Genomic DNA, 5,354 nt, shown 5'->3' on the forward strand with positions numbered 1-5,354 from the left:
TGCGTGCCAACTTCTTGTATTCCTGACCAGCTCCAGGAAGGAGGACCTTGGGACACTCTCTCCCTCCCTCCCTCCCTCCCTCCCTCCCTCCCTCCTTTCCCCACTTAGTGGTTCAGCACTGGTTACAATAAAATAGGCAATAAGGAACTCATTTTCTCACTGGAAATGAAGTGATGCATCATAACAAATAACAACCATATACAACAGAAAGCTTATTGAATACAAAATTTTGTAATTTTGCCAGTGATATATGTCCAAACAAAAGATTGTTTATAGAAATTCTTTATGCTGATTCTAATTGCCAGTAATTTAGCAATGTCTCTCTAAAACATGAAGATCTACTGAAGTTTTGAAAAATAGCTCAACCAATAAGAACTAATAACTTACTGAACTTTGTGATGAATTATATACATTAAAATATAGATAAAATGAAAGGGTTATAAATATTTCAAATCATAATCAGGTATAGAAAATACATTTTTTAGACATACACATATGGATAAGTGGCTATAGATGAATATTTAAAATAAGTTATCTCCATAAAATATTTTGTGAATAATATATGAAGTGAAAATTTAATTTAAGTAAACAATCATGCCTTTGATAAGGAAAGGTACTTTTCAGGCTATCAAAAGGGAAATGTAAATATGAACCCAGGTCCAATATCTTTGACCTAGAAATGCTTTGCCTACCAATTATGCTAGGGCAATGGTGGCACAGAACTTGTGTGAGGTACCAAATAATGTGTGGTTTAACTTACAATACACTCTTCTAGATGGAACCCATACCATAAAATGTTTGAGTAAACATGAACCAGAGACAAGAGAGCCCAGAGAGCTAGTGTAAAACCAAAACCTACTAGTATAAAAGGGAAAAAAGTCCCAATAAACAATTCCTAGTTATATTCTGCTATACTCATAGATCAGTGCCTAACTCAGTCATCATGGAAGAAACTTTTTTTCTGTAGCAGATGGGAATCAATGTAGAGACTCACAGCCAGATCCCATGAGGAGCGAGAGAGTCCTTGGAAGACGGCACTAAATGGGATGTTTCTTTTAAATTTCTCCCCTCAGAGTTCAGAGAACCCCACAAAAGAGAAGGGAGAAAGAGTACAAGAGCCAAAGTGGATAGAAGACACCAAGAAAATAAGGTCCTCTCAGTCAGCATGAGAAAAGCTCACATGAACTCAGAGAGACTGAAGCAGTAAGCATAGCATAATCACAGTTCTGCACCAGGTCTCCTGCATATACATTATATCTCTCTCGGTTTAGTATATTTGGGGAATTCTGAGTGTGGAAATAAGTTAGTCTCTGATTCTTTTGCCTACTCTTGGGACACTTGCTTCTGTTAGGTTGCCTTGTCCAGCTTTGATGTGATGGGTTTTGTTTTATGTTATAATACTGTATTCTGTAATATTAAAAAAGTCCTTTATAACAACATACTAGGCCACTAATTTCCATAGGTCTGCAGAGTCATCTATAATGTCACAAGTTGGATAATTCTGAACCATGGTACTGATCAGATAAATATAATGAAATTATTTATAATAAATAATGACAAGGATTGGAGACATCTATACTAACTGCACAGGCTGAAGTACAAATAAATTTAGAAAGATCCAGATTTTCAAACTCTCTTCAGCTGCCTGTACACAAGTCCTGTTTTTTTCTATCAATACCCAGAAAAAATTAGACACCTTCTTTGTTTTATCCTATTTGCAATTTGTTTGTTATTTTGTGTGGAATTGCTTGGGCATCCAGGACAACCATTGACATGTCATTCAGGTCAGAGAAAACATAGCTCCTTCCTACAACATTATGTTAATCTCTATGACATCTCTGTTACAGCATGCCTGAGCATATAATATTGAATGAAAAATAAATATTTTGTCCTTATGACTGAAGAATTTGTCTAAAAAAGCTGATACCTCATGGAAGAAAGGATCAGGGAGGTAATAAGGGAGCGAGAGGGGGGAGGGAGAGGAGAGAGGGAGAGGGAGAGGAGAGAGGGAAAGGAAAGAGATGGAGATAGGGAGGGCAAGTGAGGGTGAGGGTGAAGGTGAGGACAAAACAACCAAACATGATAAAATAGAATAAGAGGAGGCCTCTTATCATATCAAATATAGACATGGAAAACAAAGAGTTCTGAGAACAGGCAAAAAACTCAGAGACCCACTTGTCTTCACAGCCAAGATTCCCATTAAAAATACTAAGCTAATATATATAATACATATGCAGAGGCCCTGGTAGAGATTCATGTGCATCTTGCCTTGAGATTTTCAACAGAAGTGGGAAGATGATAATAGGACTCATTCTACAGAATGGATTAAGTAATTAATGAGCAATCAATGTAAATCAATAATGTTAAACCTCTCTAATGTTGTGACCCTTGTTACTCATATTATTGTAACCCCAACCATAAAATGATTTTTTCCTACTTCATGACTGTAATTTTGGTACTGTTATGAATTATAACATGCAGAATATGTGATATGTGATCCCTGTGAATGGGTGTCTGTAAGCCATGTTACCCACAAAGAGTCACCTCTCACAGGATAAGAAAAGAATTATAAAAATTTAATACTGAATAGAGAATGCACAGAGTAGACCTTGTTATCAGGGACTAGCATTCTATGACAGTTATTATCATCTGTAGATATTGCATTACTCATGACACTAATGTATATCAGACATTATGTATGGCTAGTAGTATAGATATGACAATAAGAAAATCTCTGACAATTTGATAACATTTTGCAGATGCTTTTAGTGAGTACTATGTTAGTATGAGTCCAGAGAACTTATTCATACCTAGTTAAAGCTAGCAAAGATTTAGAAACAAAGTAAAATTTGAAGTATGGTTTTTAAAAGTACCACTGAGGCTATGCCAGTGCCTGGAAAATACAGAAGTGGATGCTCACAGTCATCTATTGGATGGAACACAGGGCCCCAAATGAAGGAGCTAGAGAAAGTACCCAAGGAGCTGAAGGGGTCTGCAACCCTATAGGTGGAACAACAAGATGAACTAACTAGTACCCCCCAGAGCTGTGTCTCTAGTTGCATATGTAGCAGAAGATGGCCTAGTCATCCATCAGTGGAAGGAGAGGCCTTTGGTCTTGTGAAGATTATATATCCCAGTACAGGGGAATGCCAGGACCAGGAAGCAGGAATGGCTGGGTTGGGGAGCAGGGCACAGGGGGAGGGTATAGGGGACTTTTAGAGAGGAAACTAGAAAGGGGATAGCATTTGAAATGTAAATGAAGAAAATATCTAATAAAAATAAAAGAAATATATAAAAAATAAAAGTACCACAGAGAAAAATACCAGCAAAGTCACAAGAAATTATAGATTACCCTACATAAGAGAAAGTGAGTGATATCAGGATTATAGTGTAACTTTATGGACTGAGTCTTAGGAAGGTCAATGATTTACAATTAATTTACAAAGAGGGGTTGAGGATATTGCTCAGTAAAAGCTGTTTGCTTTGATAAAAACAAAACAAAACAAACACACAAACAAAAAGCCCAACAGATTGAGAAAAGATCTTTACCAACCCTACATCTGATAGATGGCTAATATCCAATATATACAAAGAATTCAAGAAGTTAGACTCCAGAGAACCAAAATACCCTATTAAAAAACAGAGAACAGAGCTAAACAGAATTCTCAACTGAGGAAACTAGAATGGCCAAGAAACACCTGAAAAAATGTTCAACATACTTAGTCATCAGGGAAATGCAAATCAAAACAACCCTGAGATTCCACCTCACACCAGTTAAGATTAAAAACTCAGGTGACAACATATGTTGGCGAGGCTGTGAAGAAAGAGGAACACTCTTCCATTGCTGGTGGGATTGCAAGTTGAATCAACCACTCTGGAAATCTGTCTGGTGGTTTCTCAGAAAATTGGACATAGTATACCTGAGGACTCAGCTATACGACTCCTGGGCATACACCCAAAAGATCCTTCAACATATAACTAGGACACATGCTCCACTACATTCATAGCCATATTTATAATAGCCAGAAGCTGAAAAGAATCCAGATGTCCTTCAACAGAGGGATGGATACAATAAATGTGGTGCATTTACATAATGGAAAAACAATAACTTCATGAAATTCAATGAAATTTGCAGGCAAATGGTTGGAACTTGAGAATGTCATCCTGAATGAGGTAACTCAGACACAAAAGAACACACACGGCATACACTCACTAAGAAGTGGATATTAGCTCCTTTGAAATATTCAAGATTCAATTCACAGACCATATGAAGCAAAAAAAGGAAGACCACAGTGTGGATGCTTCAGTGCTTCTAAGAAGGGGAAACCAAATATTCGCAGGAGGAAATTTGTAGACAAAGTATGGAGCAGAGACTGAAGAAAAGGTCATCCAGAGACTGCCCAATATATATCAATAAGTAATAATCAGATTATTGCTCCACATTCTACGTTATGTTTGGGAGACTAGATTCAGTCTTTAGAATAATAAAATATTAGATTTATTTAAAATGTTAGTTGCACATATATTTTCTTTTTTATTAATCATTTCATTCATTTACATTTTAAGTGTTATCTCCCTTCTTAGTTACCCCTTTACAAACTCCCAATCACACTCTTCCTTTTCTCCTCCACTTTCCCTCTATGAGTGTACTCCTCCACCCACTCGCACACCCCCACCTCACTGTTCTAGCATCTCCCTAACCTGGGGCATCATGCCTCCACAGCACCAAGGCCTGCTCCTCCCATTGATGTCAGATAAGTTCATCCTCTGCTACATATATATCTGTAGCCATGGCTTCCTCCATGTGTACTTTTTAGTTGGTAGTTTAGTGCCTGGGATGTCTGGATGGTCCAGCTAGCTGATATTGTACTTCCAATGTAGTTGCAGTTCCCTTTAGCTCTTTAGTCCTTCCTCTTGCTCTTCTGTTGTGGTCCCCAGGCTCAGTCTAATGGTGGGCTGTATCTGCATCTGTACTGGTCAGGTGCTGGTAGAACCTCTCAGAGAACAGACATACCAGACTCGTGTTGGCAAGTACTTCTTAGCATCAGCAAAGGTGTGGAGGTTTGGTGTTTGCAGATGGAATGGATCATTAGGTGATCCAGATCTTAAAGCAAAACAGCACATAATTCATCTTTCATCTGGGCCATACCTTTTGCCAGAATTCTAAATAATGGCTTAGAAGAAGGAAGCCTTTTTTTATATATATATATTTTTATTACATATTTTCCTCAATTACATTTCCAATACTATCCCAAAAGTCCCCCATAGCGCCCCCTACTTCCCTACCCACCCATTCCCATTCTTTTGGCCCTGGCATTCCCCTATATTGGGGCATATAAAGTTTGCAAGTCCAA

The sequence above is a fragment of the Mus caroli genome, chromosome 3 (assembly GCF_900094665.2).
Source record: "Mus caroli chromosome 3, CAROLI_EIJ_v1.1, whole genome shotgun sequence".
Lineage (NCBI taxonomy): Eukaryota > Metazoa > Chordata > Mammalia > Rodentia > Muridae > Mus > Mus caroli.